The sequence below is a fragment of the Pogona vitticeps genome, chromosome 3 (assembly GCF_051106095.1).
Source record: "Pogona vitticeps strain Pit_001003342236 chromosome 3, PviZW2.1, whole genome shotgun sequence".
Taxonomy (NCBI): Eukaryota; Metazoa; Chordata; class Lepidosauria; order Squamata; family Agamidae; genus Pogona; species Pogona vitticeps.
Window position 1 is genome coordinate 198978111 of NC_135785.1, and position 20303 is coordinate 198998413.

General features: G+C 42.4%; 1 protein-coding gene across 12 annotated transcripts in view; it reads right to left on the bottom strand.

Annotated features, from left to right (window-relative positions):
- Positions 1-3040, bottom strand: part of PKNOX1 (PBX/knotted 1 homeobox 1) — a 45456-nt gene extending 42416 nt beyond the window's left edge. For 6 of the 12 annotated variants that reach the window (XM_078390520.1, XM_020783932.3, XM_078390523.1 and 3 more), the window contains exon 1: positions 2915-3008. The gene's annotated coding sequence lies outside the window, so the exon portion shown is untranslated. Of the gene's footprint in view, positions 1-1401; positions 1536-2914 lie in introns of those variants that run through there. The other 6 variants (XM_078390521.1, XM_072994181.2, XM_078390524.1 and 3 more) reach the window with 2 other exon arrangements.
- Between the last annotated feature and the right edge of the window lie 17263 nt (positions 3041-20303).

Genomic DNA, 20303 nt, shown 5'->3' on the forward strand with positions numbered 1-20303 from the left:
GAGTTAAGGATGGAGATTCTCTCTCCATTCCCCACTTTTAGCTTTCTTAAAGGAGCCAGACCAAATAGGGTTGTTTGAGGTGCATATGCCATTTTGACACAAAGACTGCACCAAGTATCATACTGGACCTCTATTCAGTCCCAAGCAACGCTACAGAGCACATTGCCCAATCCAAATGAACCTATACAGACAACCCCTCTACATAGAGGGGTTGTCTACATAGGGATGTGGTGGCACTGCAGTTTAAACTGCAGAAGCCTCTGTGCTGCAAGGTCGGAAGACCAGCAGTCATAAGATCGAATTCATGCGTCAGAGTGAGCTCCCATCACTTGTCCCAGCTCCTCCCAACCCAGCAGTTCGAAAGCATGTAAAATGTGAGTAAATAGGTACCACCATGGTGGGAAGGTAATGGTGTTCTGTGTCTAGTCGCACTGGCCACGTGACCACAGAAACTGTATATGGACAAACAATGGCTCTACAGCTTGGAAACAGGGATGCGCACTGCCCTCCTAGAGTCAGACACAACTGGGCTAAATGTCAAGGGGAACCTTTACTTTTACCTAAACAACCCCTCAATAATTCAGTACCCAAGAATCTAGTCACTATATTTGCTGGATTCAGACAGGCTTCATAGTGTGTTGCTAACAGGGATGGGATTTTTGGAATTCAAGGACTCACATAATTCAGCAGGACCTTACACATATGCCGAATTATGCAATCAGGAATCCTCTAACTCTATACAGAGGTAACCTCCATTAGAAATCATCCCCCTATGCACCTCTGCAAGTAACAAAGAATCTTTACAACTACCACTGTACATCAGGGCACTTTTCTAATATTTCAAAGAAGCCATGGAGGAACAGCCTGAAACTGAAGAGGCCGTTCCACCTCCTGCTGCTTTGATGGATTCCAGTCCCATAATTCTGCCTGGTGGGTTCCCGCTAAATTATGGGACTAGGAATCCTTGAGTTCCAAAAATCCCATGTCTAGATAATAATTCTGAGGTCTCATAAACAACAGGGGAACAATGTATTCGTGAAGGCTTTCACGGCTGGGATCCGATGGTTATTGTAGGTTTTTCGGGCTGTTTGGCTGTGTTCCAGAATACAGCCAAACAGCCCTAAAAACCTACAACGATAGGGGAAAAGTTAGCAACATTTCTGGAGCCAGGTTTTGACTTCAAAACCCTGTGCGGCTATTCTCCACTATGCTTAACTAAAACAGAATTATGTAGAATTAGCAAGTCTGTGCAAATTGGCTACTTCTGTATAAGTCATCTCTTTGAGTGTTCGTCCTTTTAAATTTTTTTGCCAGAATTAAGACACCCAACTCAGGCTATTTTGGTCTTACAGTAACACATTTTCAAACGTAACTGCAAACGAAGGCTATGGCTATACCTACAATAAACTGCAGGTATCAACTCAGCAAGCAATATTCTCCTGAAGGTTTTGTAATCTTAATTTTAGAATTGCAGAGCTGGAAGGGATGCAATGGACTGAGTTCAGCTCATGACAGGGAGTCACAATGGGGACCTGACCTCCCAACCTCTGCTCTTCAGCCAGATGCCTAAATCCTAGAACTATCAAGCAGTTCTTTACCATCATTTCTGCATTGCATATTTACATTATAAATGTAAATTCAACCTTATGCCTTCCAAAAGCCAGCATTTAAAATAGTGCTGGTGCTGCTCAATTTCTCAAAATGAATTGGACAAGAACATTGTAAAACACAAGTTCTATTTAGTGTAATGATTAAAACTATGCTTTAAAATTTTTTTTCATTCTATTACAAGGCTTCTTAACCATATCCGAGTACTGGACTAGAGTAAAAGATAGTATCTACATCCCACAACAAACTAGATGAGCACAGTGATTGCACAGAATATTTGCCAACATACTTCCCCGCCTCTGTCAGACGGGGGCACTACCTTATACTGTAGGATACCAGCTTGTATGCCAAATATATACATGCTGTAATTCACTCTCAAGCCAAAAAAAGTACAGTATTCAGGGAGCCCATAATTTTTGGTGGACCATGTTCTCCTTCCTTCACGTTCAAGCCCATTCTATGATTCCACCTTCACAGGCAAATGTCCTGCCCTTTCTATGGATTACGGAAGGCAAGGCAACAGACTAACAACTCGGCTACGAAACCAAAGACAGGCGAAACGCTCCACGTTTATTGTCAACAATCTCATTACATAACGACCAGGAGCTTCGGAATCACAACGTCGGGGTTCCCCCGCGACACTTTCATTGCGAAAGGGTTGATCATCTTCAACAATAGAGGCAACTGCTTCGAGGGGAAGAGAACAGGCCCGAGCTTCGCTTCCCTGCTGGCCGAGGGCAAAAGGCACCGAAGCCCAAGGCGCACTCGAGGAAACCAGCAAAGGCGGAGGATCCGCTAGAAGCAGCAGCAGTGGAAACTCCGCCTGCGCTCCTTCTTCAGGACTGTCGGAATGTCCCTGAAAATGGCCCCTTTAAATGTCGCTCTCCTGACCCCCGCTTCGCCTCCCGCCAAAAAAACAGCTGTTGCCCTTTCCTCTCCTCCCTCCCCTTCTCCACCCCCTGAGGCGCGCGACACCTCCCCTTCCACGGTGCGCGCCGCCGCCGCCGCCGCCTCCTCCCCCTCCCACAAAAGCAACGGCCAGTCGGCGGCTGTTCCAGAAATTTCCTCACTCCCCCTCCCTTCCTTCCTCGCGTCTGCCTGCCGACGCCCCTAACCCCCCTCCGGGTAGGTTACGGTGTGGACGCCCCCGCCCCGCTATTCCGTGTGGCGGGCTCGCCTCCCCCAAACTCTGCCCCACATCCCCGGGTCTGTTTCCGCGCCTGAGCCAAGACGGCCGACAGCGGCGGCGGGCGCGCCGTGATGGATGGCTGGCTGGCTAGGAGCAGGTTTGAGTGACAGCGCTTACCTGGGTGCCAATCTTCGTCACACTGACAAGCGGCTGCAGCAATCGGGACCCGCACCGCCGCGACGCGCGTCACGACGCACACACAGCCTTGTCCAATCCGGCGGCGCGCCACGCTTCACGACAACACGCTCCGCGAGACGTCTCATCAATATTCAGCGAGGGAGCGGGGCGCGTCGTCGTGGTAGATACGCCCACCGCGACGCACGCCTTGGTGGAGGGGTGGAGCGGCGGCAGGCACCGCCCCTTCGAGGCTGGGCGCGCGACCGTGCCAGGCTTATGAATACGCATAAGGTGGGCGGGGGAGCGTCACGCACTTATGTCAGGCGACCTTTCCCACCTGCCTTAAGCAAGGTGTGAAGGGACGAGAAGGTGGGAGAGCGGCTCGCCTGCGGCACGCGGGGGCGGCCGCGGCGGCCCTCGGAGTCCCTCAGCCCGGCCGACCCCCCACCTGTGACGTCATGCAGTTATCTGATGGTTTGCAGCTGCTTTTTCGTTCCACAGGAGATGGCCGGGTGGCTCCCGAAAGGCAGGGGTTGTAACGTAGCCTTTAACCGCGGATGAAGCGGTTACCGAGCACTTTAGTGTTGTTATTATTTCAATGTTTAATAACTGGGAAAAAAAATCTTAGCTGCCAGTAGTGCCTTATCCCTTTTTATCTCCTCACTTGGACTCCGTAAACACTGAATGAGACATGCCCGCATCCTTTCCTTTGAGTAAAAAAAAAGATAAGCGAAAAGAGACAGACATCTCGAATTATTTTCCTCTTCCTTAATAGTTTTAAATTTTGGGTTCAAGTGATGGAAAGAAAGCCGTTCTCCGGTAACCATCTGCAACGTGGGCTTCTGTGGCATCACCTCAGTCGTGTCCTTTGCCCTTCTTTTCGATCTTTTTTATGTTAGTTGGAAAGTCAACCCACTCAATTCTGGTGCCTGTTTATGAACATTATTTCGTCTTCTAATCATTGGAAGGAAATTGATACTTTTTTTCAGGTGTACGAATGTATAAATAATGGCAAAACAGCGTACTCGAAAGTCTTTTGAATGATGCACAAACTGAACAAAAATAGGTATATACTCACACAGAATCTACAAACCTTGTAATGGCGCTTCTGTAATCTATACTGATTATCAGAATATTCAAAAGAGAAACTCCAAATATAAAATAGAGTAATATGGGTTATTAGCCTATAATATAATGGCTGAAGTCCTGTGTAGTACGTTACAACTAGAGTAGGCCTACTGAATCAGTGAAATGGAGTTGGCTCACCAAGTCCTGACTGATTCAATGAGCCTACTCTAGTTGGGGCTTGCGAGGCAAAGCAACAAGATTTGTTTGTTTCATTTATAGGCTGTCTTTCTCCCCATAAGGGGACTCAAGATTCCAGCCACTGAATCAATAAAGGCTTTGAGTTTGCAAGAGCTGAGCAGGGCTGTTGACCATACAACATTTCGGAGGTCACTAATTCATAAGGGTATCATAAATCTGAAGTGACTTGATGGTATTGAATAGTCTGACATAACTCAGAACTACCAAGCGCTTGTCAATCAGCTTAATGTTTTTGCACTTAATGACTGGCTCATTAAGACTATGATCAGTTTGGGACAGTTGGACAGAACAGTGAGAATTCTACAGTTAATTGGAATATTCCTATGTAAATATTTAATATACTTGCATCTATCCTTAAGAAAATGATGTTGGAAACAGCTTTCAGAATCCTCTCCTCAGGCCCTGAAATATGGGAAAAGATGAGACCAAAAAAAAGAACAAAAAATGAAGAATGTTGTGTTGAATTGTGTAATCTTGTGCTTTTCAGTTCTTGGTAAAATTTTATTTTCCTTTAAACTAGAACCCAGTGTCTACTTACCTAATCTGGGTGAATCAGATCAGTAGGCTGTTTCCTATAAAAACATTTTCATAGAATCACAGAAAAGTGAAATTGGAAGGGGCCTACAAGCTATCAAGTCCAACCCCCTGCTCAGTGCAGGAATACAATCAAAGCATATCTGTCAGGTGATTATCTCAGTTTTTCTTGAATTCCTCCAGTGTTGGGAGCACTCACCAACTCCTGAAGTAGCTGGTTCCACTGTCATACTGCTCTAACAGGAGGTTTTTCTCGATATTCAACCAAAATCTGGCTTCCTTTAACTTGAGCCCATTGTTGCGTGTCCTGCGCTCTGGGATAATCAAGAACAGATCTTGCCCCTCCTCTGTATGACAGCCTTTCAAATATTTGAAAAGTGCTATCATATCACCCCTCAGTCTTCTTTTTTCAAGGCTAAACACGTCCACTTCTTTCAGCCTTTCCACCTAAGGTTTGATTTCCAGCCCCCTGATCATCCTTGTCGCCCTCCTCTGAACTTGTTCTAATTTCTTCACATCCTTCCTGAAGTGTGGTGTCCAGAACTGGACACAATACTCAAGGTGAGGCCTAACCAGTGCTGAATAGAGAGGGACTAGCACCTTGTTGGATTTGGAAACTATACTTCTATTAATGCAGCCTAAAATAGCATTTGCCTTTTTTGTAACCACATCACACTGTTGACTCATATTTAGTTTTTGATGTACAACAATTCCTAGATCTCTCTAGCTTGTAGTTTTGCTGAGCCAGGTATCCCTCATCTTGTAACACTGCAATTGGTTTCTTTTTCCTAGGTGCAGTACTTTGCACTTATCCCTGTTGAATTTCATTCTGTTGCTTTCAGCCCAGTGCTCAAGCTTATCAAGGTCATTTTGAATTTTGTTTTTGTCTTCTAGGGTATTATCTATTCCACCCAATTTTGTATCATCTACAAATCTGATGAGCATTCCCTGCACTCCCTCATCCAACTAATTAATTAAAATATTGAAGAGCACCGGGCCCAGGACTGAGCCTTGGGGTACTCCACTTGTTACCTCCTCCCAGTTAGAGAAGGAGCTATTAATCATCATCTGAGTACAATTCTGTAGCCAATTGTTTATCCACCTGACACTTGATCTATCCAGCCCACACCTAGTAGCTTGCTAGTCAGAGAATCATGGGGCACTTTGTCAAAAGCTTTGCTGAAGTCAAGATATACTACATTTACAGCATTCCCTCTGTCTTTCAGGGGGATCAAAAAAGAAGAAGATCAAATTAGTTTGGAAGGATTTGTTCTTGATTGTTTTCTGCATTGTTTTTTTATAGGTGCTTGCACAATGACCACTTTATGATCTGTTCCAGAATTTTGCCTGGAATTGATGTAGTTCCCAGGTTCCTCCTTTTTTGCCCTTTTTGAAGATAGGGACAACATTAGCTCTCCTCCAATCCTCTGGCACCTCACCCGTTTCCCATGATTTCAAGAAAAACATGGATAGTGGTTCTGAGAGTTCTTCAGCCAGTTCCTTCAGTACTCTTGGATGCCGTTCATCTGGCCCTGGAGATTTGAACTCGTTCAAGGTGGTAAGGTATTCCTTGACTACAGTCAACCCTCGACTTACAAACTGCCCTAGTTAGAAACATTTCGACTTACAAACTGCTCTGATAGAAAAATATTGACTTGACTTGCAAACTTAGATTTGTGTTATGAACCGAAAAAAACAGAAGGGAGGTGGGGAAAGTGCAAAATTTGAACTTTCAGTTAACCGTTGGGCAGTGAAGAGGGTGCCTGTCTGATTCCTCTCTTCCCAGCATTTTGAGAGTGGATTTGGAGACAGTCTTCCAACTGCCTGGTATTGCCTGGTACAGTGCTGTACAGACTGTATTTTTATTTTTTGGCTTTTTTTATTTTTTATTTTTGGATTTTTAAAAGGTGTTCCCTCCCTCCTTTGCTGCCCCCTTTTCCCCAGAAGGTGCTTGTATTTGCTTGTCTTGATTGAAAATTACTTTAAATGGGTAGGAATGCGTGGAGAACTGTTACTCAATTACTGTTATATTTTGTACAGTACGGTTCTTTGGACACGGTAGAGAAAATTCAGTATTGCAGCTAGTAGCCAGGCCTTTGAATTAAATACGTAGACATTTCAGTCCACAATATTTTTTAAATTCTTTTTGAGTATTGTGATGATGTAGGGAAAGAACAACTCCATAATTCTTCTGCATGTGACACCTGTACCTGTCTCTACCTATCTAAAGTATTGGATCAGGTAGCATGTTTACAATGCAGATTTAAAAATAAGGACATAAAAGAAAGGCAGAACCCATTTTAAAATAACTCATTATTGGCTGAACTCCCAAACATCAAATGTCAGTCCAAATAAAAAAAAGGGCTGGCATTGCCCCTGGAAAATGCTTGGGCTCTGGCAAATCTCCAGAGGAAAGGAGATCAGAGACAGTTGCTGTGATTAACTCTCCAGGAGCCCTTGACCTTCATAGGTTTTGTAAAGCTGGTACTGCAATACGGTTCCTCAGTAATTCTAATCGTCAAAATGAAGAGCAGAGAAAATAAGAGAGATAAATATTGTTTCCATTTAGCTTAGCAGTTGTAAAATTCCCCATGATTAGACGAAGTAGTAAAGTGGCGTTCGAAACTTATGCAGTCCTCCCAGAACCTGTGAGACGAAGAGTTTGTATAAAAATAAACAAGTAAATGGCCTTAAGTTACACAGTCCTGCTTTGTTTCAGTCTTTTAAGCAATCCCATGTTTGGTTTTAATCAAAAATTAGAACCCCCATGTTTGTAAAGTTTTATAGCTTTGTGTAATAGATGGTGCTACCAGCTGCAGTTCGGCAGTGCCATCTTGATTGTAACATTCATGTCTAGTGATGAAGGACTGGATTCACGGATGCCTCTTTCTGCTCCAGAAGGATACCAGTCGTAGAAGAATGAGTGTTTACTCGTTTACAGCAGTATTGTTTCACAGAGGCACTTAACTACATAAAAATTTATTTTTCATTTGCACCAGGCTTTGTGTAACCTTGTGAACAAGCAGAAGCACAAGAATACCTATGGAACCTGCCCATTATGGCTCTGTTAGAACATTTCTGTATAACAGTAGTACTGGCTGTTTTCCTTCCACTTCTTTGGATTCAGATCTTTCCTATTAGAGTCTCTACATGCAACAGACTGATTATATTACTGAGAGCTAATGTTCAATGAGAGATGTTGCCAGTTGTCAGGGAAAGGGGAAACTACTGTTTGGTCTTTTAAGCTTTGTGCTGCCATTGAATCAATACAATGCAAGGGGGTTCAAGATTCACTTCTTAAATTGGGCCAAATAATGGCTGGTAGAAGTTCTGGGTTAGAAATAAACTGAATGTCCTCTTCCCTTTTCTTTGCAGTAAAAAAGTATAATGGAGCACTGAATCTAAATAAAGGAGCATTATTCTTGTTCCTGGCTCCTTCCTGCTTCTGCTACCACAGTTGCACCAGTCAAAATACTACTGAAAAATGTTTGTTAAAATGAAGTCGATTTTACGGCTAATTCTTTAATTCTGGCAGTGCAGGTTGCTTGTGCTCTAATCTTTAAAATGTTCAAATAGAGGGGCACTGGGTTAATCTCTTTTTTATAGGCTTTTGGTTACAAGGGAATTTTCTCCTATACTAAGATCATTTATTCCTGTTATTTTGATTTTCAAGAGGGCAGCGAGTACTTCCAGATGGACAGTGGTCTTTGTTTTAACTACATTATAAATAAAAAAGCTTGAATATCATTTCCTGGAGTGAAAGAAGCTGCAACCTACTTGTCATCTTCTGTACGGTAGATGACAAAATATAAATGACTATCTTCACATTTATCATGGCTAATAAATGCAAATTCAGTGATTTGTTTCTGCCATGGACACACCCAAGGACACTGTCCAAGAAACTAACAAGGATGGGCTGTAATAAGATGATAGTAATAAAACAGTAAAATATTTTGAAAGTAGAATGTAATGGTTACTTGAGAATTTAATAGCCACATAATGCTGATGGGAGTCCTGCCTTTGGACTCTAAATATTTCCTCTTTTCTACATGAGAATATATGGAAATATTCAATGAGAAGCTCTGTTACTTTTGATGGGAAGAGAATGCTTTATAACATATAAAGTACTTTTGATGTTTTCTTTTAAATCCTTTACATGTAAAAGATGTTGTTAGCATAAATATTCTTAACCTTCCCTGTGTATCAATGAAAAATGTTGCTTATTTGGTTGAACAGAAATTATGATGGGCCTTAATAAATGAACCCAAAGAATTACATGCAGAATTGGTTGCTTGCACTTTAATGGATAAAAGCTCAAGCTGGAAGAATTAACATTTTTAGCTCTAGCTTTACAGCATCTTCTTAAGGAAAGGCATTCTTTCAGCACAGCTGCTCATATGTAACCAGGGGATGGCACCTATATGATAGTTGTAAAGGTCATTGAGATAATGCACAAGATATCCTTTGATCAGCATACAAGGTGTACAAATGCTAAATACAGTTTCTGGATAGGACAAAAAAATCTTGCACGGAGGGATCTTCAAAATATCTGATACCTGCATACATAGACTGCATTTTAAATTCTGATAATGAAACAGGAGTTATTCACAGAAACATAAGTTTTACTAGAAAAACATCTCAACACAATACACAATGTCTGAAAAGGGAGAGAGTTCATTAAGCACAGGTATGTCAGATGAGGGGGCACGGCTCAATAATCTCATGTGGAATTGTGCAGATTCCAAGAAACATGCGTGTCAGAACATACAAAACACCCTTCTGGGTAAGATCACAGGCCTCCACTGTTCATATATCTGCCAAGCAGTTACCTATGGAAGTCTATAAACAGGACACGGTTGCAACATGACTCTTCTAACATAGGATGCATAATTTGTTGTCAGAGCTGTTGGTAGTCAAATGTTGACAATACAGTACAGTATTGGAGGTTAGCTGTGGGCCCATAGTATGACAACTTCAAGACATTCTCCTAGGTTCTCCTGCCTGGTTTCAGTTGTATAGATATGGTGTGAGAAATCTTATGAGGACAGAGTTCTGTTATGTCTTCGTTCTTGAAACAATGGAGGAATTCCCTCATCTATAGCACCTGGGCAAGACTTACAGTTTCATGGAAAAAGCAAGAAAGTGAATAGAGCAGACAACCACACTATTGCAGTAAATTGGGGAAAGTGCATTTACTGCAGTTCACCTGCAAACAGATGTGATCCCCTGCTTATAACATGCAAATCTCCAAGAGATCCACCAACTCTGCCACAAAGCATCATGGCCCCTGAAAGAGATCTCTTCTTACATGGTCCTGAATTTTCAGATGATTTTAATTTTAGGTGGTTTTTTAAAAAGGAATCACACACCCAGAATTCTTAACAGAAGCACAAAGGTGCAGAAAAACGCAAGGATATAATGGCCGGAACTGACATATAGGGCACTAGAGGGAGGAGTAAGGGGGTGTGTGAGCAGACACATTGGTTGGGAAAAAGGGTAGTCATGCACTGCCTGAAGCTAAAGAAGAAAATAAACCTGAGCAGAAAAGAACAGATTAGGTTTGGCAAGAGGAGTTGCTATGGATTTAAGTTTTTCTAGAGTTTAATTTTGGCCAAAGAGACCACCATGCACTTGGTCTTGATCTTATGGAACCATTTCCTGCCATTTACCATATGAGACGGAAACAAAAGAGAAAGGATGGCAGACAAAAACATGTATGTTCTTGCTTTTTTAAAAAAGGGACAGTACAGTATTCCCTTTTTAAGGGTCAAAGGCAGCATTGCAGGAATCCCTGCCCCACCTTGTCATGCAAGTGACTAGCTGCTGGAGGAGGCGGAGAAAGGAGATAATGGAGAGGGATAGAGCAGCACATGTTGGCTGGTGAGTGAAGGTACAGGCGAAGGGCGTGGGGGAAAGGAACATGCAGCAGCAGACTTATGATAAAGGGCATGAAGTATTTTGTGCCCATCAGTAGTTCCCATTTCAGCATGTGTAACTGGCCTGATGGAAGGAACCAGACTTTGCTAGCATCAAATCCTCTTCCCACACCAGCTCTGCTAGCCCACTGAAAATGGTATAGAAAGTTAGGAGCCACACTAAATGGGGATGGTGCATATGTTTGGGACAAGGGTGGAACATCTTTTTCCCAAACCAGGCAGAAACACTTTTGAGTTCAGTTTTGCCTTGTTTTCAAGGACCCCTCTCTCCCCAGTCAGTTCAGTTTATTAGAACATCCTGTATCTTCCATAGCATTCTCTAGGACCTGGAGGGGCTATTAAGGGGGTAGGTCGTTTTGCTTCTGGAAGATTTCAGCCTGGTTGCGCACTGAAATCTGAATCCAGTCATATGAATGTTGTGAGTTGCTTTGGGGCTCATGTCAAAAATGGATTTGAAATCAGTAAGTCAAACACAGATTTGAAAGAATAAGTGGGTGGTATGGGACAGTGTGGTGTAGTGAACAGAATGCTGGAATAGGTCTGAGGAGACCTGGGTTCATGTCTGCTGTGAAAACTTACTGTGGAAGGGTGGCAGTGACGAGAAAATCACGCCTTAAACATCTCACATACTTTGAAAGCCATGTTAGGGTCACCAGAACTTGGAAGCAATTTGGCACCATGTAATAGCAACAACAGAAATAGTACAGTCCTTCGGGTGCTGGCTTGGCAAGCGTTTAAAACTTTAATTTAAAACATGGGAATTCCTATGAGACAACAAAAAGCCCTTTGAATACGTAAAGCTGGTATATAAACATCTTTGTTTTGTAAAAAAAAAAATCAATACATTAACATACTAAGCACTTATATGTGGCGTAGATGCAGATAAAATGCTACTGCAAGAATACTGGGGGAAATGCCAGAAAGCCTTACTTATTCATAGGATTTTGTAATGGCTGCATAGATAGCACAAATTATCTGAGCAGCTGTAAATGTGGTTCATTTTGTCAACTGTAACCAATGCATTCCATAAATATTCCAAAATATCTGGAGTTACAGTAATAAAATACACAGTCTGCATGGGCTGCCTCATGTGGCACACAGTAGAGGATTCAGAGTTCTGTTACACTGCTTCTGTCTCTAGGGTTTATTTCACATTATCCAACTTTATGAGCAATGTAAGTGAAAACAGTTAAACTCTCTTTTTTTGTACATTGCTCCTTGTAACTGGAATGTCTCTGGTCATAAAAGTAAATGTGTTTCTGCTTCCTGATGCACTTTATATATGAGAAGATTGAAACAAGCCCATTCACAAATGCTGAATGTTCAACATTTCTTACTGATGAGCTTTCCCTGTCTTTTTGTTTAGGCATGGGATGTTAAGTTTTGAGGGTTTTATTTAGTTTTGAGGGTTTTATTTCATTTTATTTTGTTTGAAAGAACAAATACTATACTTGAGGTAGTACTTTTGGCGATTTTTCACCAAAGTCTGTCAGAAAGCCCAGTACTATTTACAGTGTATCGGCGTGGAAGTTTTTTCTTCAGAAGTCAGTAACTCAGTGAACAACAGTTCGGGATGTTTCTTTTTTAAAAAATTAATAACAATAAATAGATAAGAGTCCAGTTCCAGGATACCTTCATAATCAGAAACTGTCATTTATTTGAGACAACATATGGTAAACATATTCAGCCAGCTTTATAGTGTTATACAGCAAACATATGAAGCTGGTTATTAAGGTGATAAATGCATCATTTTTCATATAGTCATAAATAAATGCTGAAAATAAATATATGGGTCATTTAAAAAAAATTTTTTTAAAAAAAATCATAGTAAGTCCTGCATCCCCATTTTAAAATTTAACTGTCATTCACAATTGGATTCAAGTTTCCTTATTATTTCTTGTTCTGCTTTCTTCCCTCCTCCTGGACTGTGCCTCCCTCTTTGGGAATATCAAAACATGCTACACTGCCAGAATTCATTGGCACCAAATAACTGAGGCAAAGCCTAATAGTTTTACAACATCTGCAACAGCTGCAGCAGTAATACATCTGCAAGTCATTTGGAAATAGGATAGAAACTATCCATTACACAGAATTCTACCTTATATATTAGTATATTGCCGCTAGTAGTATTCAGATGACCATACAAATAGGCTCCTCTCACTTTCTGATTTAATTTATATGCAATTGAGCAATACCTTTCACAGCCATCTGTCAGCACATCCTCAGATAGCTTCCGTTCACAATAGCCCACGGATAAGATTTTAGCTGCTGCACAGGCATTTGGGAAATATTTAAAGTTTAATTAGTATAAAAGCAGCTCACAGATTTTCTAGAAAGAGCCTCAGCAACATAAATGCCTTTTCCTGCGAGAATTATCCATGAATCCTATTCCATGACAAGCTTTTACCACTTCCCCATTTTAGTCCCCCTTGTATCACATTCGATTCCCAAAGATGATAAAACAGTGCAGATTTAACTCAACTGAGTTTGACAGAAGGCTAAATGAACAAATGAAAGCCAAATCTTCTGGCATTCATTGTACAGCCATGCGTGTACATGGTTCCTGCAGTCTTCCATGTAACGAACCCTTCATCTATGCTTTGTGGCAATGTAGAGTAGTGGGCCCTCAAACATTGCCATTCTTTAGTACTGGCCCTTTTATTTTCTCTAAAAGGGATGTGGCGGCGCTGTGGGCTAAACCGCAGAAGCCTGCGCTGCTGGGTCAGAAGACCAGCAGTCGTAAGATCGAATCCACACGACGGAGTGAGCTCCCATCGCTTGTCCCAGCTCCCGCCAACCTAGCGGTTCGAAAGCATGCAAATGCAAGTAGATCAATAGGGCCTGCTCTTTTATTCTGTTACTAAATGTATACAGTATTCTGTCCATAAAATAAAAACTGGCAGCCAAAGTGATTACTAAAATGAAAAATAGACCACTTATATGCAAAACAGGTTAAAAAAAATCACAGATCAGATGTGGCCACGTGACCACGGAAGATTGTCTTTGGACAAAACGCTGGCTCTATGGCTTGGAAATGGGGATAAGCACCACCCCCTAGAGTCAAACACGACTGGACAAAAATTGTCAAGGGGAACCTTTACCTTTACTTTTATTTTCTCTAGTCTAGACAATACACTAACCTTTTAATTGGCCTTGAATGTTACAATGCAGTTTGGCTGTTTATGGTAAAGACTGGTAGTGTTGGAAGTCATTTAAAAAAGGAGGCCAAGTAATTATACAGAAACACATTTCTTAATTCATATTTTCCCTCTTGCTGTGTGCTAGTTTTCTACAAGCAGGGTTCCAATGCCCCTTTCCAAAACAAACAAATACCTGACAGGGAAAGGTCTGAGGAATAAAAGCAGAAGGAGAAAGGTTCAGCCTGGTTTGTTGTTTTCCACCCCCAACTGTGACATCTAGCCATCCATACTGGTGTAATGTCCAGTTTATATTAATCTCACTTATGGATCACCAGAAACTTTACCTTCCTGCCTGAAAAAGCAGTCAGTGCATGAATGCAAATGTGATGTTTCAGTACTGTACAAACATTGCTTGGCTTGCTCTTTTATTCTGTTACTAAATGTATACAGTATTCTGTCCATAAAATAAAAACTGGCAGCCAAAGTGATTACTAAAATGAAAAATAAAGACCACTTACATGCAAAACAGGTTAAAAAAAATCACAGATCAGAAATGCGGTATAGTCCCCTTCAATTAATCCTTCTAGATACCAAAGTCCTGTTGAAATAAAAATGCCTTTCGTTGCCTGCAAGAAAACTGAGAAGAGCCAGCCTAGACCCTCATCAGAGAGCTCCAGAATCTAGCAGCATCACAGAGAAAGCTCTTTCTGGGGTCCTAACCGTGGTCTTTATAAAACAATACAAACGCAGGAACTTTATTAGACCATTATGAAAATAAAGCAAAAAACAAAAAAGCACCTGTGCTTGCATTTGTAACTATTATAGCTTTATTGCAAAGAATCCTCCACAATAGCACATTAAGTCCTTAAACACTGGTTCCTAGGGTTCTAAGCAGTAGCTGTTAAATCATCTTAAGTCTATAGTGTAAGTACAAGCCTCATTTTATCTTCCAAGATTTCTCACATTGGGACCAAAAGATGAAAGAACTTTTATTCAGTCGGTGTGGTAAGAGATAACAGATGGAGAGAAAACAGGGTAGAAAACCAGACAGTAATGTTAACAGCTGCATCATCACCTCCAAATTCTTCTATTTGACAAACTTTTAAGTATTGTTTCTAAGCTGCACTTTAAAATTTAGAAAATAGGAAGTTCTTAAGATTTTATCTTGGATGATTGAATTTCAATAATGTTTTGTGAATCATTTAAAAGAGCATTTGCATACGTTATTCAATCAGCTGGTACTACCATATTACAAGATATTTTCAGGTCTACTTCTACAGAAGGCAATTAAAAGCTGCTTGCAATTGGAAAAGTCAGCCTGGGAAATTGTTTTCCTTCACACTGAGCTTCCTGTGTGCATTTAGTGCCATTCTTTCCTGGCAATTTGTTTTCCTTAGTGTGGTATAAAACCAGAGTGTATGTCTGTTTTTATAATCCCCCAAATAATGACAAAGTGTATATGTACACAAAGAAAAATTACATTAGCCTTATGAATGGCTTATTACAGCAAAGAGAAAGCTCTCAATGTAGGACTTTACACGAATGCATCTATTTAGAAACTGTGTTACGTAACTGAAAAAAACAAGTCTGAAGTGTTTCCTCAGTGAAATCAGAATCTAGTCTATCAAAATCAAACTGCACAAAATTTAAGAATAAATGTTTTGGATTTTCTTGAGAAGCCAAAGCTTTCGCAGTGATATGTCCAAGGCCAGTCCCCTGCACAATTAACACAGTGATGCTGATACTAAGATAATCAAGATGTACAGCTATCAAGAATGTTTTGCAATGGACTGTGGATTGGGTTGGACAGATATTTCAGATTGCTTGTAATTGGATGCATCACACTGCTTTTTTGAATGTCATTGTTATGTTGCTACCTTGGTGTTGAATTTCTTCCAATAGCACTGCCTTTTTGTGAAAAGAAACTGAATTTTTGAAACATCTGTATTCTATATTCGCATTTTAGGTGCCTAATGCCTCTTGCAAAATGTGAGTAACTGCTGCTCAGTGCTTGGAATTTTTACAAACTGAAAGTAAGTACTATGGGTTCAGTACAAAGGTCAGCATATATAATATAGTCAAGATCATATGAACAAAGTTACGATGCAGAGACATTTCTTATGATAAACGAATAGGATGGTGTTTGACTTAAAAGGACTAAACATTGGCAGAGGTGCTTTTACAAGAAATACAAGCATTAACAAAATGTGCATGTCAGTAATGTACATGAAAAAGCATTTACAGTGGTGCCTCGCTTAACGAGTGCACCATATAGCGATGTTTCCGTATAGCGATCCCTTTTTCGGGATCGCTATACGGAAACATACCCGATCTTCGCAATGGGGAAAACCCGCATTGCGAAGATCGGGTATTGCGGCGGCCATTTTGGAGCCGCCGAACAGCTGATCGGTGGTTCCAAAATGGCCGCCGGAAGCCCGGAAATGGCTGCCGGCAGCCGTTTTCGCGCCCTGCCCTCGCTTAGCGAAGGCGCGAAAATGGCTGCCAGCACCTGGAATCCTCGCTGAACGGGTAAGTAACGAAGGTATTGGAACGCATTAAACGAAGTTTAATGCGTTCCAATACCTTTCCCCTACCCGTTTAGCGATGATTCCGTATAGCGAGGGTTAATCCGGAACGGATTAACCTCGCTATACGGGGCACCACTGTATTGTCATTCTTGAGGCCCATCTAACCACCAGCCCCACCTGAGTTTTGTTTTCCATTTATTAGCGTGGCAATTGTTTCACACTTAAATTAGTCTTCTCTGATCATTCCTGTTCATTTTTACTTCTTGCTGATTTCAATGGGAGACTTTGCAAACTGGGAAGGTTCATTGAGGGACTGGTCCAAACCGTTCCTGTCCTGTAGGTTTCCTCAATGGAGCACTCCGCACCGTGCATATCATTCCACAGCAAGCACAATCTCTCTCCGGTGGTAATTGGCTGAAGGACTGATCTGGTCAGATCACCTTCCTCCAGTGACCTTGCCCTCCTGGAAAGACCACAACTGTCCATTCTAATGTCTCCTCCGACTTTTCCTTTTCCAGCTCCCGGTCGGGCAGTAATCCCCCTACCTTCAGGTTAGGGAAATCTAATAATCTTTTGTCATATCCGCATTCATCCTTTTTCTTTCTCCTCTGTGAACTAAAAACTCTCCTCCCACTTTGATGTTTTATATTCTCTTCTCACACTGGCATAATTAACTCCTCTCTTTTCCTTCTCCCTCCTCTACCAAACAGATTTCAATCTTTTCTTCTCTCCCCTTTGATTCCTTTCCTTCCCCTTCTTCTATAGTCAATTCCCCACTCTCTATTATCTTCCTTTCTTTTATTTCTCTCTTGCACGCTCCGACGTCTCTATTCGAGGGGACGGCTCACTCTATTCCTTCCCTTTTTGATCTATCTCTCCTTCACACACCCATAAAATTATTTAATCAAGCAAACATCCACATTTTACTACGTTATCTGAAAGAAAAATGTCTACAAGTAAGACAAAAGTACTTGCCCGCTATAAATGTTACTTGCAATGCAAAATTTACATTTATATCATTCTTGTTTGAACATTAAAAAAACAACAGTCCATTGCTCAAAAAATAGCACGGTTGCATTATTTCAAGTTCTGATACATAAAATCTCACCTTTGGTTTATTAGTTAAGCGGGATCAACCAAATCCCAAAATCAATATCATTTGATAGCTCACCTCTGTCTTTTAAGTAATTCATGAATGCAACTATATCTCATGTGACTGCATTTTCGGTCTCGTTTCATAGTTATTCAAGGTACTGCAATGCCATGACTGAACCTTGTACAGGAGTCTTCTCCAACCTGGTGCCCTCCAGAACTGGTGGATTACAATAGCTTTACCTTTTTTTAAAAAATCAACCATTTAAACCTTTGAAGTGCTAATATGTGTAGCTTCGGAGACTTGGTTAGATATGAACTTTTGTTTGGGCTTTTTCATTTCACTTCGGATTGGCTTGAAGACTGATTTACTCCAGATTCTGAATAATTTCCAAACCTAAACCACATCCCTAATATTAACTATGGCATTAGTCTGTGCTTTAATACCTATGACAGAAAATACACATAACTTCAAGCTAAAAGCCTATTTATGTTAAACACGCAGCTCTGAAACCCTGGAAATACACCTATACCAAAGGTCATACTGAAAACAAAATATATGATCAAAAATACCTTGCCTGTCAGTTAAAATTCACCTGGAGACTGGAAAGTTTCTGGAAATTTTGAAGCTAGTACCCTGTTTCCCTGAAAATAAGAAAGGGTCTTATATTATTTTTTGCTCCAAAAAAACAAAAAACAAAAAAACACGCATTACAGCTTATTTTCAGGGGATGTCTTATTTTTTTTCACCTACAACAATCTACATTTATTCAACTACAGTCATGTCATCGTCTTCTGGTTGCTGCACAATGGTGGAGGACAGGGTTTCACTTAACTGAGGCTTTTTGGGGGGATAGGGCTCATATTACGAGCATCCTGAAAAATCATGCTAGGGCTTATTTTCAGGTTAAGTCTTATTTTAAGGGAAACAAGGTACTAAAGAGCAAGTGAATGATACTGAAAATATACAGCAGCATATAGTGCTGACCTGGCGTGCATTACTGAGACCTGGGTAGGAGAGGAGGGTGGTGTTCCCCTCTCCAGCTGTGCCCGCCTGGGTACTCGGTCCAGCACCAATGTCGCTCGGAGGGTCGGGGAGGGGGAGTTGCTATGGTCTATAGGAGTTCTATCTCCTTGACCAGGCTTCCTATCCCTTTGAGAGGAGGTCTTGAGGGCCTGTATTGTGTGTTGGGCTCGCGAGACAGGTTAGGGATTCTGTTGGTGTACCGCCCACCTTGCTGTGTGCCAACAGTATCGCTGCCTGAGCTGACAGAGGTCGTCTCGGACCTGGTGTTGAGGACTCCCAGGCTGTTGGTGCTGGGGGACCTCAACATTCATGCTGAGTCTGCCTTGACTGGGACGACTCAGGACTTCATGGCTGCCATGACAACCATGGGACTGTCTCAATGTGTCATCGGCCCGACACATGAGAAGGGCCATACCTTGGACCTGCTTTTCTCAACGGGACTGGAAGATGGTGGTCTGGATGTGGAGGGGCTGGTTGTGACCCCATTGTCATGGTCAGACCACTTCCTGGTCACGTTTAGTCTATTGGCTTCTTCTCCCCTCTGCAAGGGTGGTGGATCCATTAAGATGATCCGCCCTTGGAGACTAATGGATCCAGATGGATTCCTGAATGCTCTGGGGGATTATCCATCTGATATGGTTGGCGCTCCTGTCGAAGCTCAGGTCTCCCTATGGAATAGGGAGATGACCTGGGCAGTTGACATGATTGCGCCTAAGTGCCCTCTCCCTGCACGCAGAGCCCAGACAGCTCCCTGGTATACTTCTGAACTGCGGGCGATGAAGCGAGAGGGGAGACGACTGGAGCGCAGGTGGAGGAAATCTCACTGGGAGTCCAATCGAGCACGACTTAGAGCCCATTATCGGGCCTATTTTGTGGCAATAAGGCTGGCGAAACGGCAATATTTTTCCAGCCGTATCGCTTCCTCATAATGTCATCCAGCAGAGCTCTTTCGGGTGGTCCGGGATCTTCTTCAACCGGGAAATCCGGTGGAGGTCCCGGACTGCTCATCAGCTCGCTGTGATGAGTTTGCCATCCATTTTGAGAGAAAAATCGCTCAGATTCGTAGTGGGTTGGACTCCACAGTTACGGCAGAATCAGAGGATGTGTCCAGTGTACCGTGCTTAGGTCAAGTATTAATGGATGAGTTTCAGTTGTTGAGACCTGAGGATGTGGACAGGGTGCTTGGATCTGTCCGTCCTACTACCACTCCACTTGACCCTTGCCCATCCTGGCTAATTGAAAGATCTGCCAGGGGGGTTCGCACCTGGGTCCAGGAGGCCATGAACGCCTCTTTGAGAGGAGTGGTCCCTACCACCTTGAAAGAGGCGGTAATTCACCCACTCCTTAAAAAGCCTAACCTGGACCCAAGGCTGGTGGTTAACTACCGACCAGTAGCGGACCTCCCTTATTTGGGCAAAGTGTTGGAGCGGGTTGGAGCTGGGCAACTAACTCCAGGCGCTGCTGGATGGAACGGATTTTCTGGATCCATTTCAATCGGGTTTCAGGCCTGGTTTTGGTACAGAGACTGCCTTGGTCGCCCTGTATGATGACCTTTGCATGGAGAGAGACGGGGAGGGTGACCCTGTTGATACTCCTGGACCTCTCAGCGGCTTTCGACACCATCGACCATGGTGTCCTTCTGGATAGGCTGGCTGGGTTGGGGGCACTGTTTTACGGTGGTTCCACTCCTTCCTGACTGACCATGTCCAGAGGGTGGTGCTGGGGGACAGTTGCTCTGCCCCATGGCATTTATGTCATGGGGTTCCTCAGGGCTCGATACTGTCACCCAAGCTGTTTAACATCTAC